The 18854-nt window shown below is 33.6% G+C and overlaps 1 protein-coding gene across 5 annotated transcripts in view; it reads right to left on the bottom strand.

Annotated features, from left to right (window-relative positions):
• The window catches only part of LOC138701162 (uncharacterized), a 110184-nt gene that overhangs the window by 37837 nt on the left and 53493 nt on the right, over positions 1-18854 (bottom strand). Inside the window, exon 1 of one of the 5 annotated variants that reach the window (XM_069827783.1) lies at positions 9033-9209. The exons of 2 other annotated variants lie outside the window; for them this stretch is intronic. The gene's annotated coding sequence lies outside the window, so the exon portion shown is untranslated. Of the gene's footprint in view, positions 1-7806; positions 8031-9032; positions 9210-18854 lie in introns of those variants that run through there. 2 more of the 5 variants (XM_069827785.1, XM_069827781.1) reach the window with 2 other exon arrangements.

The raw sequence follows: 18854 nt of genomic DNA, 5'->3' as shown, positions 1-18854 counted from the left end.
AAGGGCTCCATTTAGGGCTCCATTTTAGCCTACCACACGCCAAAAGTGCATTGAAATAAAATACAGTAGGCCTAATAATACAGAAATTATACATCATTTTAGTTGATCGTTGTTTGTCTGGGACTACCTTTTCGTGCCCCACTCTGATACTACAGTTTCAGTCAGCCTTCAGTTTATTCTACGACACTTTATCAACTGCGATGGTAATCTAGCGTACGAGTGAAATGAAGTTGATAATGCCAGCGAAATGAGCCCGGGAAAACCCTCAATCAAGTAACTTGTCTTAACCAGGATTTGAACTCGGATTCTCTTGTTTCACTGCCAAACGTTCTAACCCATACCTGCACAAACAGCGCTCAACGAGCGCGCGCGCTCCTTCGGAGCGGGAGAGCTGTATTTACCGCTCGCCGAAACGGAGAGGAAGATACGTCAGAATGACATAGACTTGATATAGGTAGAGGAGAGGGAAACGACCACTCAGTTATCTAGTGGAGTGCAGTGTGTAGGCCTATTCTCAGTAACTGTTTCACGTTGCTTACCTACTGCTACAGTACAGTATGGAGGAATCTAAAAGACGGAACATAACATTTAATATTTAACGATTTACAGCTCGAACTTATTGATCTTCAATGTGGCTTAAGGGCTGAATATCATTTGAATAATACTACTAGCCTGGTTGAGTTTTACAAGACTAAACATAAGCATTAATAACCACGACTACACAGGCTGGCTGTGAAAATTATTGCTATGTTTGGCTCAACATTTATATTTGTGAGCAACTGTTTTCTATAATCAACTTTAATAAAGGCAGACATCGAACATCTGTAACTGATGTTTCATTATGATCAGTATGGCACTGTTCCTTTCAGCTGCCAACAGCATAAAACCTCGTTTTGATTTACTGATAAATAAAAATATAACAAAATGATATTGTACATTTAAGTAGCAATAGAATTTCTATTATTTCTGTAAAATAAATATTTCTTTGTTAATTAATAATAGTCCAAGATAGTTTTGCAAACACAACGGAAATTCATTTCATAAACACTCTTACTAGTACTGTATTTCCTTTTGTGTATATTTTGTACGAGATAACCCCTTCTTCCAGTCCACTCTTATACAGAGCGCAGCTAATATCTGCATTCCGCTCATGAGCTGTGAGCCGGCTCGGAGAGCGCAAACCTTGTGCAGGCCTGTTCTAACCGTTTTTCCACAGCGGTGCACTAAACAGTTTCAGAATGCATAAAATTAGATTATGCACGTGTCATTACGTCACATCGCGTAAATTTTCAGGAAAAATAAAATATTCACATTTACTACAACTTATCATCTGAATTCGCGCCGGGCAGATAGACCTACATGGCACAGATGATAGAAAATGGCAGAGGTTCAAAATTCGAAGATCTGTCGCTCAATGAACAACGATATTCTCTTGTTCCGCTTTTCTTGGCTCTGCAGTTAAGAGTGGACCTTGACCCAAGAGACCAAGAGAGTCTGAATTTCTTCTCAGCCTGACACTACACAAATACAGTACATGGTACAACTGGTATTGGGTGCGCAGTGTATGGGATCATGCACCAGCGTCCAGCAGGGGAGGGAGAAAGCTGCCTTAATAGTTAGTGGCGTGTGTACATTAAGGCTCAAAGTTCAGATACTGGTTTACGTTGCTTTTCTACCCCTAAGTTGTTTAACTTTCATACGAGGAGACTTTTTTCTTACAGAGTTTGAAAATGTTGCGAGATGTTTAATTTGCAATAACATCCTCAATGTGCTACGAAAATATAATTTGCAGCCTGAGCCATGCTAACAATTACGACAAATTAAAACACGATGAAAGAATCGTACAGAGATGGTTTGAATATTCATCCGCGAGTACGTTACGCTGCCATGGCTTAGCCACCTTCATTATGGAAAATAACCCCTTGAGCCAAACATGCTTAAAATGTGTACTGCCAGATGATGCAATTTTGACTTTTTCTTGAAGATTTCTTTCTCTTTTCGGCTAGCTTTTTACACTTGGCGCTAACGAAAAATCAAATAAATAATAGATAAGTAAATAAATAAAGAAACAAATGAGTAAATGAATGAATGAATGAATATATATATATATATATATATATATATATGTATAAATTAGAAAAAAATGAATGAATAAATATGTAAATAAATAAATAAATGAATAAATAATAAATTAGTAAATGAATATAGCTATATATATATATATATAAGTAGACAAATAACTAATTAAATAAATACATACATAAATAAATACCGGTAACTAAATAAATAAATAAGTAAATAAATAAATAAACTAATTAATGAACAAATAAATAATAAATAAATTAGTAAATGAATATATATAAGTAGACAAATAACTAAATAAGTAAATAAATACATACATAAATAAGTACCGGTAACTAAATAAATAGGTAAACAAACAAACAAACAAACGAATAAGTAAATAAATGAATGAATTAAATGATTGAATAAATAAATAAATAATAAATAAATTAGTAAATGAATGAAATAATGATTGAATAAATAAATAAATAATAAATAAATTAGTAAATGAATATATATAAGTAGACAAATAACTAAATAAGTAAATAAATACATACATAAATAAGTACCGGTAACTAAATAAATAGGTAAACAAACAAACAAACGAATAAGTAAATAAATGAATGAATTAAATGATTGAATAAATAAATAAATAATAAATAAATTAGTAAATGAATGAAATAATGATTGAATAAATAAATAAATAATAAATAAATTAGTAAATGAATATATATAAGTAGACAAATAACTAAATAAGTAAATAAATACATACATAAATAAGTACCGGTAACTAAATAAATAGGTAAACAAACAAACAAATGAATAAGTAAATAAATGAATGAATTAAATGATTGAATAAATAAATAATAAATAAATTAGTAAATGAATGAAATAATGATTGAATAAATAAATAATAAATAAATTGGTAAATGAATATAATATAAATAAGTAAATAAATAAGCAAATAATGCATGAATAAATAAATAAACAAATAAATAAATAAGCAAATAAATGAAAGAATTAATAAATGAATAAATAATAATAAATTTGTGAATGAATATATATATATATATATAAGTACCGGTAACTAAATAAGTAAATAAATAAATGAACAAATAAATTTGTAAGTAAATGAATGAATGAATAAATAAAATAATAAAGAATAAATAAATTAGTAAAAATAAGTAAATAAATATGTACCGGTAAATAAGTAAGCAAATAAATGAAAGAATTAATAAAGGAATAAATATGTAAATAAATAATAAATAAATTAGTAAATAAATATAAATAAATAACTAAATAATTAAATGAATAAATGAATGAATAAATAAATAATAAATTTGTAAGTTAATATAAATAAATAAAATATAAATAAATAAATAATTAAATAAATAAATGTCCTAGGTAAACTTTCATTTCAAAGCCAAAATGGAGTCTGTAATAGCTCAATATGCATGACCTCAATATCGATCGGTTGAGAATGCTATACTTAACAGTTACACCACTGTTTGTAAACTTTATTAGAAACATTAGTCACGAAGAAGATACGCCTCTCTCGTCAAGTATTGCAACAATTCAATTCCTTTATCAAGTTGCTAGTTGCTAATAATATTATCGTTTATAGCTTATTTTTTTAATATATAATTCGAAAGACACATAAATAAAATATGTAATTTATTACGGAGTCAATTAAGGAAAGGAACTTTTGTTTCTGGATTACATAAAAAGCCTTTCTGTACAATCCAAAAACCAAAACGTCCGACTTCATTTACAGCGTGTCTCTAAAAAATGTTAACACTTACAGGGGTAGTGATTCACACATACACACTTAAAGTAAAGGTTCATCTAATGCTCCTGACCACACAGTAGCCTAGTGCCGAAAGCGAGTAAATGTTAGTGGTTGTCGTTATGTTTTATTTAACGACGCTCGCAACTGCAGAGGTTATATCAGCTTCGCCGGTGTGCCGGAATTTTGTCCCGCAGGAGTTCTTTTACATGCCAGTAAATCTGCTGACATGAGCCTGTCGCATTTAAGCACACTTAAATGCCATCGACCTGGGCCGGGATCGAACCCGCTACCTTGGGCATAGAAGGCCAGCGCTATACCAACTCGCCAGTCAGGTCGACAAATGTTAGTGGAAAGGCCAGTGTTGAAACAAGGTACTTAGAAAACCATGAAGGAACTGACGCTGATTCGAAGTTCTAGGTAGCCTATAGCATGTACAGCAAAACTGGCCAACCTACTACCAAAAGACCCTGTGCATAAAGTTTCTGAACCACTTTTAACTTTTTTCATTTGCCTTAGCTAAGACTTGCTGCTCCTACACTGATATAATTAATGTTCCCATCCTGGAATCAGTAAGTAAAAGAGATTTTTTTAATTCTACTTGCAACTTCAGACTGAAGTAAAAACTTCTTCAGGTAAAAGAAATTGCTTTTGGACGTGCTTAGGGGAATGTTAAAGGATCACAAGCTCATAGCTTTGAAATGTCTCCAAACATTTCATATCTGAGTTTTAATTGTAAATTCAGAGAAGGCTCTTTCTTCCTTTTCTGGAACGATTCTAGAGTAGCTAAAAAACCGTGCCGCAACGTTGCGAGAAATCAAGACCAACTGTACAGAGAAGTTTAAGTAATAATTCTACCGAAAATATTTTCCTTTCATTAATTGCTTTTCTTTTGTGCAAGGGAAAGTATAATATTTGGTCCAGGGAAACTGTAGTGTATCACAGTTTAGCGCCTTTTCTGATACACTTTTAGATATAAGAATCACTCATCTTCAAGAAAATTCAGAGACAATCCTCTATATTTTAAGCAAGAAAACACTGAGCAGAATTTAATCAAATGAAAGTAGTGTCTTTTTATTATTTTTTTTTTTTTTTTGCTGAAAAGTTTTTACATTTTTTTACTATAAAAATGAGTATTTCCGTTGTGTTTTCAAATATATTCCTAATGTACCTGTAAAAAATTATAAATTATGGTTTATTTAACAACGTTTTTGCATAGATTAGGTATATCAGAGTCGCCAGTGTGCCGGAATTTTGTCCCGCAGGAGTTTTTTTTACATGCCAGTAAATCTACTGGCAATGTACCTATCAAATAGGTCTGAGTGTGTTTTTAATAGGCCTATAATTTCAATTAAATGTGCAACACAAGGATGTTTGCTACTATTTGAATGCAGTACTTATATACGCAATCAATAAATTCAAGATTGATGAATGAAGAACAGCCAAATGTATTGCTAAACAACTACTAAGGATCAATTGTAACAGCATGGCAATATTACGACATATAAGATTTTATCAAATTTTATCATTATTTATTATTAATTTTATTATAATCTATTATTGATTTTATAAATTGTCTTTTAAATATATTGATATTACATCACAATTCTACTCATAATTAATTATAAAATTCAACAATTAAGTCCTTCCCACCAATATTAATTATTGCTGACATTCGTATTTTGTTAATAATTTAATGCAAGATATAATATAATATGCTTGTCATGTTAATCATTTCATATGTGTTTTGTAACATGAGTTATATGTATCTGCAATCATATCGACCTTCCAAATTTATATTTCCTGGAAATCTTTTCTACATAAACCTTTTTACTTATAATTAGACTTCGTTGAATTGCCACACGCAGCATGCAATCAGGTTGCCGATGTACGGTAGTATAGAGGAGGCGAGCGACCGCCCGGTCTCGTAGTATAAGCAGTTTATGTTAAGAGTTGTGACCGGTCCAAATAGATAGAGCAGCTACAGCTAATGTATACCTATGTAAGCACTTGTTTTTGCATTACTGTGGTTGGAATAGTCAAAGTTTAACATTTGTTCAGTGCAGACAAGAATTTAATCAAACATACTACAATGAGAGTGTTGCTATTCCAAACAATTACTCCTGGAATAACCTTACCCCCGCAGCCAGTCTTGACCCGTTGGGGAACGTGGTTGAATTCTGTTAATTATTATGCAGAACATTACGGAAAAATAACGGAGGTAATTGATGCATTGGATAACACAGACAGTTCCGCTGTTGCAGCTGTAAAATCATTGCCTTCTGAATAGCTATTGAAAGATATTCTGTCATTGATTCTAATTTTAAAATCGTGCCCAAAAGCATCATCCTGTTAGAATCGTCTAAACTACAACTCTCAGAAGCCCTTAATATAGTGGATAAAGTATCACAAACCGTTATCCAAAATAACAATTCACTAATTTCAGAAAAAGTGAAATGTTAGTTGAGAAACATTATTGCTAAAAATTCTGTCTATTCACAACTTCGTATTATAAATTATGTACTATCAGATCACGACAAGACGTCTGAAGTTGGTGTACTAAAAAGTAGTGACTTCGTGACTTCCCGTTCTTAAGAAATGCATGTATTACATCGTGTGATGTTGAACTACAAGTTCCCAATATACAAACTGTTTAAGTAACCATCGGAGGAGGTTACTTTGCAGTCGGTCAAAATGTGCTCAACTCTTCATTGCAATGCACATATTCAAGGATGATGTATCTTACATTAAATTTTAAGAGTTAATATATCTCACTATAAAATAATTGTATATTTACATGTTTAGACATTTCTTACTTCAATGATCATTCATTATATTTCTTGAATGCAGGATACAGGTTTTATTGTAACCGCAGTATACTGCTCAGTATTTACATCAGAGACACGCCCCCTTCTCATACAGTCTATACTGCGTGCACAGTAAACCTTGCGAATCTCGTGGCAATTCTACGAAGTCTACTTATAATACATACTACATAAAACTCATGAAAATTTATTTGTCATGCATATTACAATGTACATTTTTTAATTTGTTCAAGGTTTAGATTACGTGTTTCTTAACAATATCTGATGATGCCGAAAAGGCGAAAACGTTAATATTCTATATGCAATGTTGTAGCAAATAAACATTTGCAAAATAGATAAATATTATAGATTGAACTTGAAAAATGTTCATTATATTAAATGTGCAAAGATTAAATTTATTGATTACTAAGAGCATGAGGTACTGGAAAATAAAGCATTATTTCAACCTCACTTCGCATTTTTCAGCACTATTGATCCCATATCAACAGATTTTTATATCAGTATTCTATGTTTTTAGCCACCAATTAACTAATTAATTAGATGGTAACGTACAGATACGGAAATAAAATGTGGACCAAGCCTTGTTAGCAGTCCTCCTGAATGTAGACAACAAGCTTTGCAAGACTGTCCACAAGTAGCATACATTTAGGCGCTCTTGTTTACTGCACATGCGCAATGCGTTATATCTAGAACTTCGTAAAATTACGAGGCCCAATTTTTTTTTTTTTTTTGTGAGTCTGTACATGTGAAACCTTTTCACGTACTACTGAAATACTTTTAAATTCCAATATTTTTCTTTAAATCCATATTTTTTTTCCACTTCAAGTGATTTTATAACTTATTTTCCTTACACAAAATGATGAAGGTATAACAGGCCTACGATTTATTCCGTCACAATAAAACAAACAGTCCCACAAGTGCGCGGCATTTTCTTGACATATGCGTGACTCCAGTTGCCTACATACAGGCGACCTAGCAACCCAACGCCCACATAAGCGTTTCGTTGTGCAAGACTTAACTCTCGTCGAATATTCCAATAAACATTACTTAATGACACAAATTCTTCTTACTAACATTGAATACCTGATAAAATTACACGGAATAAGACTCATTACTACACATAATAAACCCTACCTGAATGGAAAAGACGCTCCAAAGTTGCAGATGGGATTTCGTTACCCTTTGAGAGCGGCATGGAGCGAATACTGTATTCTATCGATTGACTTTTCACAGGATGACCAACATTTCTGCCTGGTACATCCCAACTCGAACAACAAAATTTCTTTCTATACAACACTGAAATGGATAATTAGGGCCATGTTTCACGAGAGTAGAAATTACAAAAGGAAAAAGTTGCAAACTTACAAAGATGATCTTGTAAATTTGTAAGTGAAGTAGAAAATAACAGGTTCCAAGTCATGATTATACAATTTATTTAAAATTTTATGTCAGAAATTTACAAATTTTGTAACAGATCCTTATCCACTCTTGATGTGGGTAAAAGTTGAATAATTGGTGGTTATATATTTTATATCATGAAATTAGCTAAGGTCTTTTTGTAAAAAAATAATAATATCTTTTCTTCTGGTGATGAAGAAATTGAGGTTAATCAACAGTAATGTCACTAGAGGTTTTCACTTATCTAGAGAAAATCAAAACTCGAGTAGGATTTTAATTGATTATTACACGATTAGAAGAAAGTATATAAAGATTAGAAGAAATAAAGTACTCTAATACAATAAAATATTATACATCTCGATTACACAACTGATTACATTACTGAGTTCTGATGATGGCCAACAGCAGGCCGAAACATGTTAACAAGGTAACATAAAATTTAACACATGAAAAACATATAATACGTTTTGCAAAATAAAATATTAATTGACTTACCAAACGTTTTTGAAAATGTATTATTGTACCATCTCATCGTTACAAATATTCCGCTAGATGACAGTAGTATGTTATAATCAGCGTTCTCTTGTTACCAGTTGTGCCAACTATACTATCTCCATTGAAATCTTTGGAATATTACTAGTCAAGAAGGCTTTGTTGATTAGTTTCATTTTTATTAAAACAGTTGCACTCCACTTCAATTATCAACACATATTAAACAATCTCTGATACGTGACTATCCATAATCTCATACAGCAGAAGTTATAACATAACCTAAATAATATAAACGAGATAAATGATAGAATTTATAAAACAGCGAGGTGGCAGCCAAGAGAGAAAGTCCATGACCCCAGCGGGAATTGAACTCGCGACCTTTTGTCTTATAGTGCAACGCCATAATCCCGAGACAAATTTGGTTCAATATTAATTCATTTACTTGCCTGCAGTCTGACAATAAAACGTACCTACTCTCAATGAATATGTAGTTCACACTTCGTGAAATGAACATTTGATAAAGTATACTTCACTTCAGCCAACATGGAGTTTCTTCTAATACCACAGCTAGTCGTAAACCATTCCATTCATCTACATGTTTCAGAAGTGTCAATATGCATTACTATCCTCCCTCCTCCCGGGCGGAACACGCCATTTTTACGACCTGAGAGGCACTGAAATAAATTCCGCTTGCCACACTTCCAACATCAATACGTATAACGTGTGTGGGTAGATTCCAACCACATATCCTCTCTAATAAAACATAAACCTTAAAGCAAACACAGAATGCAAAACAATCTTAAGCATAAATACGGAATATAAACAAAAACGTAATAAAAGCACAACATAAACATGGAAAACAAAAGATAAAGATGAATAATATAGAATGACAAAAAATAAAGCCGACAAACTTCTGAGAAGTTGCACAGGACATCACAATCAAACATTGTTTCTAATACCATACTTTCCTATGAGGTACTGTTTGGCTGTTGATGTCATAAACTTTCTTCATTTGCAGCGAGTACGCAGGGTTGATATTTGCTTGTAAATCGTCACCCACTCCAGTGCCTCTTTACCAACACGAAATGATACACCTGGACAGAGCTGACATGATATTTTGTACGTAAGGAGCAGCAAACTATAATGGTCGAACAGTCTAGCCTTTATCAACAACGATATCACAATCGCCTTACTCAGCATCGACGATTTTCACAACACTGGATTCGCAAAGGAGGACCTTTTTCATGGCCTCCCCGTTCACCGGATTTGTCTCCACTATAATTTTTTGTATGAGGTTGGTTGAAGGACCTAGTTGGAACAGATGAGGATCTGTTGGCCCGATCCTTGTTACGTCGATCGTACACACACGATATGACCTAGACGTTAAATCGTGTATTGTTGTTGTGTTTTAGTCAACTGTCCGAAGACAGATCTGAACTTCACAAGTGATACCAAGAAACCATTGCACTTAAAAAAGTGACTAGAAAACAAACACGAATGTAAAATATTTAAACGTTATACATAAGGCTTACTTTCAACATAGCAAAGGGCTATTTTATTAGGAGATGTTGGATAAATACAATTTATTGGTTGTACTATTATTACTTACTCTACTTACTTACAAATGGGTTTTACAAAACCCGGAGGTTCATTGTCGCCCTCACATAAGCCCACCATCGGTTCCTATCCGAGCAAAATTAATCCAGTCCCTAGCATCACATACCAACTCCCTCAACTCCATTTTAATATTATCCTCCCATCTACGTTCCGGCATCCCCAAAGGTATTTTCCTCCTCAGGTCTTTCAACTAACATTCTCTAAGCATTTCCGGATTCATCCATACATGATACATGCACTGTCCATTTCAAACGTCTGGATTTAATGTTCCTATTATGTCAGGCGAAGAATACAATGCGTGCAGTTCTGCGTTGTATAACTTTCTCCATTCTCTTGTAACTTCATCCCTCTTAGCCCCAAATATTTTCCTAAGCACTTTATTCTCAAACACCCTTCACCTCTATGCCTCTCTCAAAGTGAGAGTGCAAGTTTGACAGACAACTATACAGACAAATCGGTAATATGACTGTTTTATAAATTCTAACTTTTAGTTCTTTTAAGCAGACTAGATGACGAAAGCTTCTCAACCGAATGATAGCAAGCATTTCCCATATTTATTATTATTATGATTATGATGATGATGATGATTATTATTATTATTATTATTATTATTATTATTATTATTATGGAATGAAAATTAATCTATCCAAAACTTTTATTTCCTTCTCACGGAAAACTACTTCCCTAAAATTTAATTATTCTCTTAGTAATGTCATAATTACTAAGAAAAATAGTATTAGAGATCTTGGTGTCATAGTTGATTCAAAATTATATTTCCATGATCATGTGCGATATATTTATGCCCATTCATTAAGAATGCTTGGTCTAATTAGATCTATAACTTATTCTTTTTCTACTCCTATGTGTCTATTAATTTTATACTATACATTGGTTAGATCCAAGCTTGAATATGCATCTGTTGTATGGAACTCCATTACTTCCACTGACTCGGCTAAATTGGAGAATATTCAAAGAAATTTTATTTCCTTGTGTTCTTATAGATTTTTGCCAAATTCCGATGACTATAAATATGAGATTAACTGTAAATATTTTAATTGCTGCAGTTTATTTGCCAGACGTCAAGATCTTGATTATTTATTTTTTTGTAAAGTCATTAAGGGTGATATTGATTGTGATTCATTCATAAGCAATATCAGTCTTCGTATTCCTACTAAGGCTTTAAGATGTCATAACATTTTTTATAATAGAAATTCTAAATCTCTCTCCGCTCTGCAGATGTATAAAATATGCTAATTTGCATGGATTGAACTTGGATCCATTTAATGTGTAGCATACACCTTTTGAGTTTATCATGATATATCCTTACTTGTTATTATTGTCAGATATTGCTATTTATTTTGTTGCATTTGGTCAAAGATTAATGTTGACTATTATATTGATTGTATTTCATCTCACTGCCATTTCTATCATTCATTCTCATCAACATTTCTTCTGTTCTGTTTTGTTTTGTATCTTGTGCTAAACTGTAATTGGCCTTGTGCTGTTGTTTTGCACGTTAATATTCTAAATAAAAATAAATAAATAATTATATTATTATTATTATTATTATTATTATTATTATTATTATTATTATGGTACTATTATTGTGATGCAATGTGCATACAGAAATGATTGTGGTGGATATGAAAGTAATATAATGATCATGTTAATAAATTCTATTAGTTTGACTTCGAATTTCCTATAAAATTAATTAGGACAGTTTCTTATATCGTACGAGGGAAAAAATACTCATTCTGCATAGTAAATGACACACTTCCCTCTTCGACTATGGCTTGTAACTGTAATAAAACCCGGTTAACATCGTGACCCTTGGTAATACAACACGAGAGCATGCATTATGATATCTATGTAATTGCACATTGTTTTATTAAAAAAGCTTTCGCAATCTACGTTCAACAGGAGCCAAGTTCATCTTTAAATTACAACTACGCATGCAACCGCGCGGAATAACAATCGATTGTAATATAGGGTCCGGCAGATACTTCTGACGAATTTCAGCATGCTGTTCTGAAGGACTATAAATAAGATGACACGCAAAAGCAAACATATCCACAATTAAAAAAAAAAACAATAGGCCTATATGATGCTTACAGGATGAGCGGTGCATCGTGCAATTTAAGCAAACTCGAACGCTTCTCATGATACATGCCTGTGAAAATGCGTGGTTGAGAGCAAACACGAACCTGTCCACAGATATATTTAGTGCAAAGAAGAACTAATCCATATGGCCAATCAGAGGCACTCATTCAAGTCACGTGATTTCCATCACTCTCAAGGGCAGACGTTCCCGCGCATTATCTTCGTGCTTCTGTCAGTGTTGTAATATAGCAGTAACATGGAGGACGTGTTTATTTTCCGAGAAAATTGGGGAAATCAGCATTCACAACCGTGCAAGAAAGCAGGGATTGCCGTGGATTTATAAAACTTCAATAAAGTTTTTCTTTCGCACCTTTTTACCCGTTTAAGGTAGCTTTATTGAATTATGGATATCACGGAACGTGTTCATTTTCCGAGAAAATTGGGAAAATCAGCATTCACAACCGTACAAGAAAGCAGGGATTGCCATGGATTTATAAAACTAAAATAAAGTTTTTCTTTCGCACCTTTTTACCCGTTTAAGGTAGCTTCATTGAATTAAGAATGTCACGGAACGTGTTCATTTTCCGAGAAAATTAGGAAAATCAGCATTCACAACCGCACAAGAAAGCAGGGATTGTCATGGATTTATAAAACTTCAATAAAGTTTTTCTTTCGCACCTTTTTACCCGTTTAAGGTAGGTTTATTGAATTATGGATGTCACGGAACGTGTTCATTTTCCGAGAAAATTGGGAAAATCAGCATTCACAACCGTACAAGAAAGCAGGGATTGCCATGGATTTATAAAACTTCAATAAAGTTTTTCTTTCGCACCTTTTTACCCGTTTAAGGTAGCTTTATTGAATTATGGATATCACGGAAGGTGGATACATGATACAATGGCGAAACATCGTCCCCAGATCACGCTACAGCTGATAATGTCCACGCTAGGTGCTATTACCGCTCTACACTCTAGATGTCACAAAAGGTTAATTTAATGTCCCAATAAATTTATTTATAGAAGTAGCTCATAAAAAGATATCTACGGCATTTGCACATTTTTATTTCGTCACAGAATATAGTATGTTCAATTCAATTTCTATGGAAATTAATATGAAACTTAAATTTCAAACTGTTTTTATTCGTTTTAGAAATGTCCTGTTTAGATCAGTCATTTCCTATGCTTAAGTCACAGTGAAAGTTAATAAAATTAGCTGGTAAGATATCTTTTATACCAGTGAAGTTAAGCCCAAATGCTATCACAAAGCACGCGGTGTATTTTAAAGAAAAGAATTAGGGTATATATCGTAATGAATGAATGGAGGGAAATGGAGGAGAAACTTTAAAGGTACGTGAAAAAACGTTCTTGCAAGGGAGTTGGGGCTGTGACAGTTTTGAAGCTCCGTCGTGCATTGCTCGAGAAACGCCCTGGAAAGATCATCCTGCAACACGATAACGCGTGTCCTCACACTGATCGTGTCACCGTGGAGAAAATCATAACATTTGGATGGGAAACTCTTCCGCAAACTCCCTACAGTTCCGACTTGGCACCCTCCGACTACCGTCTTTTCAGTTCTGTAAAGGAGCAGCTGCGAGGCCAACGCTACGAGAAGCTGGAGGACATCTGGAAAGCAGTGCGTCAGTGTCTTCGGGAAGATGAAACGGACTTCTACAGCAAGAGAATTTTCAAACTTACAGAACGGCGGGAAAAATTTGTGCAAAGAAATGGAGACTATTTTCGAAAGTGACAGAAAAGTCTGTAGATTAAGATGATGTAGGCTACCTGGTTTGTCTAAAAAATAAAAATTAAGATTTATAACAATGGGTTGCTCATGACTTTCAGTATGACTCTCGTATTACTATGGCCCGGTGAGTTATCTCGATTTAGGGAACTAGCCTTTGGGTCTTTGGTGACTATAGAATTAGGATTCGAGCGGCGAGAGGGCACTAGCCAATTGGCTCTTAGGTAGATGACTTTATTCAGTTAAGACTCGAACGGCTGGATGAATTTCCTCAATTCAAAAAGATTAGCCAATTGGCTCTTTGATGACTCTTCGATCTGTAAGAGGGTACGAATAAATTCTACATAATAGCCCAAGTTAGAACAAGGTCATTTCACAACGGTTTTTTTTATTCAAGTCGATATGTTAGGAGATGAGTGTTTGTTTATCTGCCTAAATCTGGGAGTGACGCCGGGTAAAATTAAACCAAGTTGAATGAATCAATTTGAAGACGTACCGACAGTGTATCTCTGTAGTCCGTGGCACGACAGCCCATGAAGGGCTAGGGCCGACCTCAAGTGCACATGCCTCAGCAGAGGTGAACGATCATCCAACCAATACAGGGATAATGTGCGGTCAGCATCACGATACAGGTGGACACCGGTCCCATACACTGGCCGAAATTTCATTAGAGAATTTCCTTCTTCACAAGGACTTGAACCAGTGCTCTTCCATAACGTGAATCCAGGCATGATGCTTTAGACCAGACGAAGCTATGGAATAAGAAATAATTTGACTATGTGTACAATTAATTTGTTGTTACTTGCGTGTCGTTCATCGTTGCGCGCAAAAGCAGCACATAACATCAATCCAATAAGGATGGGCATCAGGAATTGAACCGGTGAGTGGAAAAAGGGAATAACTACATTTTTTTTTTTTTTTGCTAAATTGAACTGAGATAGCCATTTTGTTCCTCAATGATAGACCCATTGGATGAACTGAAAAAGGGAATATTACTAGCATTCTTACTCAGGTAAGGCTTGATATATGAAGAGAAAATTGAGAATATGGATAGAACATTTTGTAGCATTCCCGGGTGATTTTAGCACAGGTTTCAATGATACGGTTCTTAAATGTTCCACATTATCAATTTTCTCTTCATATACCAAGTTCTTTATGTAACCCCAAAAGAAAAAATCAAGAGGTGTTAAATCTGGAGACATGGCCGGCCATTCTACTGGTCCACGTCGACCAATCTAATGTCCAGGGAACTGTTCGTTCAGTCTGCTGCAACATTTCTGTGGCTTAACCTACCAGAACGAAGAATGATATCAATTCTTTGCTCTTTCGATAATGCCATCAAGAAATTTATTACAGGAAAGCTTCAAATAATCACAACAATGCATTGAAACTGTCACAGATTAATCGAACAGTAAAGCAGGAAAAGTTAATTACCAGAATTGCATAAAAGCACCTTTTCCAAAGCATCCTTAGTACCGTACCATGTTACAAAACATCTGTAGATGCAGAAACTAATGTTTTTGTTATTATTACAGTTATCTTTAAATAACTTGAAAGCGATTAAATATATCTCAAAACGGATTGCACCATTGTTTTTCTCAGAAAATTTCACATGATTTTGAGTACCTACATGACCCCCTTTCCATTTAAAATTTCGAAGTTGCATTCAAAATGGCGGCTTTTGAAATAGCTGAGAGCTAGAATCGAATGTGTCACTGGTATAGCATTTGGTCTTACAAATACTGATAACACCTATAGTAATCGAAAATCAAGCATATGGAAGATTTATATGGTTCCAGACTTTTGATTCACCCTGTATATTTTTTTTCCCATAAAATTGTAATGTGGAAATCGTTATTAACCTATTTAATCATTTACATACATTTTTAAAGAAGGAAAAAAAATGGAGGAGAGGTTAGGAAGCTAATAAAGTAAATGTATGATTATTGAGTGGAAAAAGGAAATAAGTTTTAAAATTAAAAAAACTTGTGTACAAATATTAGCAAGGCATAGAGCAAAGTTTGGTACGGTAATAATATATATACTACTAACAATAGTGAACATTTTTACTGTTGACAACATTTAAATCAAACTTAACAGAGAAGCTGTAGAAAGTTTTTTTTTTTTTGTTTCCTGAAAAGTTGGGTTCAAAGTAGTTATTTCCTTTTTCCACTCACTGATTCAATTGACCTGTGTCGTTTTTGATCTAAGAGATTTCCGCAGTTTATAAACAATGACTAGGGTGTGATTTTAAGGTTATTATTTTACCCTGATTTTGGTGATTAAAATGGTTTAACTTCGGTGAATATTTCGTAAAAAAATAAATAAGTAATTCCGCACCCAAAGAAACTTAAAAAATAATAACACAACATTCCTAAAATTACTATTGAAACAGTCCCTTTGAAACTAACAGAAAATTGTTTGCATCATTAAATTCATAATTCAATTTCCTTCGACTGTGAGGGGGTGACGACACTGTCTTCTTGATCTCACGAAGGCAGTTGTTGTGGGAAAGAGAAATGACAGTTACTTGCTTGTGCTGCTCCCTGAACGTAATCTCTGAAACTATGCGTTTGCCAGACGTAACTTGCATATAATGCTGAATGATCAAATATGTAGAAATGTTCATGTACAATGCTCAAAAAAGTCTAAGAGGCAAGTACATTATTTGCTTCAGTTTATTATTCATAGCAGTGAAATGGATATTACCATAGTCTATTTATTTTGAATAAATTTTATTCAGGTTTCTCCAAGTGAAGGCTGCCTAGAAGACAAAGCTTACCAAAAAATTGTTTTTTTTTTTTTTAATAAATGGTAGGTAAACAATTATAATGGAAAAAAAAGAAAACAATGGAGAAGGAAAAGAAAACGAAGTAACACAATTATAAATAATAGAAAACGACTAAACAAAAGATCATTAATTCCAGAAGAAACATAAAATTTCCTAGTACGGTATCTATTTGCTATCAGGCGATCACAGTCGTCTATTTAGCACTAGTTGCAAGACCCAACTTAAGTGAGCAGATTGCCATAGAAAGAGATCAATCTATATAACTGTAGAGATGGTTTCTTAGGATTTTTATAGATTCCTTCACTGCACAGTGGGACGGATTGCGATTCTAGCCGGAACAAAATCAATTTTCACATGTTCTCATTTTTATGCGTGTCCTATCTCAAGTTGTTGCTAATGAATCACAGAATGCTTATCTATGAGAAAGAAGCTTTGACACTAAACATACGGACGTCACACAATGTTGTTGACGAGGATTCTCCTCCGTAACCAGTTTTATTGCTCAGCCACGCTGAAATAGTGTAAGAAGCAAGCTTGTTTTCTGTGATCTGGGAGTGAAACATTTTGTGATTCTGAAATGAAAAATGAAGAACAAGGTTGGTAGATAATTATTATATAAATTTTATGTTCATAATAACTTTGAATTTTTAGAAACGGCATGCTAACTTAACGGCGGGAATGCGATTTTTTAAAACAATTTCTCAAAGTAAACGTTGACTTATAATAGGAGAGTCACACAGAGTCACATTTATTTTTATGTCAGAATGTAGGTTTAAGTGTGCACTTTAAGACTAACCTAGTTTCATTTGCTCCTACTGACCGCTCTGCATGTGGTTAATTTTTTTCAGACTCGGAACCGCTACCGGTAATTTCGCGCCGTGATCTATTTCCAATACTTGCCAATAAAAGTGGCGACTTGGATGAACTATATAGATATGTTTTTAACAAGTTATGTATTGAAACATGTGATTCTAATAGTGAGAAGTGCATTCATAATATTTTGAAAAATATTCGAAATAATTTTAACAGACGTTGGATGCAGTGTCACCGTAAAAAGGATTGTTTTCTAAAAAACATTGTTCTTGGCAGGTCAGAGGCAACAACAAAGATATTTTTGAAGCTAGAAAACAGGGGATTATTTCTAGATTTCGCTCTCAATTAGGTCTTCTTATTGACAAACCGAAATCTGGTGGCCCTGGGACATCAAATGATGGAAATATAGCACGTTGGTTTTTTTTGAAAACCCACAAATTACAGCCAATATTATGGGAATTAGTAAGACCTCATTCACAGATTTTCTGTAATTTTATGCACCATTTCATGTGGGTATTCAATTGAGACGTTTGAGAAGTACACCAATGATACAGCCCATTTATATGTACAATAGATATATCCATGGTACTACATGCCATCCAGCGTGCATAAAATACCTACACATGTAGAAAAAATTACAGAAACTGCGATACTTCCTATTGGGATGTTATCTGAAGATGCTCAACAGGCAAGACACAAACATTTACAAAAGTACAGGTTAGACCACGCTAGGAAGTGTCCTCGTGAGAGAAACTTAGATGTCCTACACATGTTGTTAATATCTTCTGATCCCATCACATCCCAGATCAATCGACATCCAAATACAAGAAAATCAAAAATGTAAGTTGAGGTAATTAAACTGCTGCAAGTACCAGCTGCGAGTGCCAACAACAGCACTGCTCAACTGCAACCCCAACATGAGGACGACACTAGAACTAGCGGTTCAGACACTTCTGGAGATACAACAGATGCTTCAGATTTCTGAACATGAGTCATAAAATTTACTACATATATTACTTTTCTCTTCATAGTAGTCTGTAAAATAATTTCTATTTACTTTAATTTTTTATTTGCATTAGTTGTATGCAATTTCTATTACTTTACAATTCTTTTTTAATAAATAGGCATTCTATACTAAAATAATAATTCTCATACAAATATTTCATCAAATGTCATAATAATTTACCTTCATTTTGCTATTTTCAACGATTCGAAAGGAATTTATCAATAT

The sequence above is a fragment of the Periplaneta americana genome, chromosome 6 (genome assembly GCF_040183065.1).
Source record: "Periplaneta americana isolate PAMFEO1 chromosome 6, P.americana_PAMFEO1_priV1, whole genome shotgun sequence".
NCBI classification, from domain to species: Eukaryota; Metazoa; Arthropoda; class Insecta; order Blattodea; family Blattidae; genus Periplaneta; species Periplaneta americana.
This window is presented reverse-complemented; position numbering and strand designations above follow the sequence as displayed.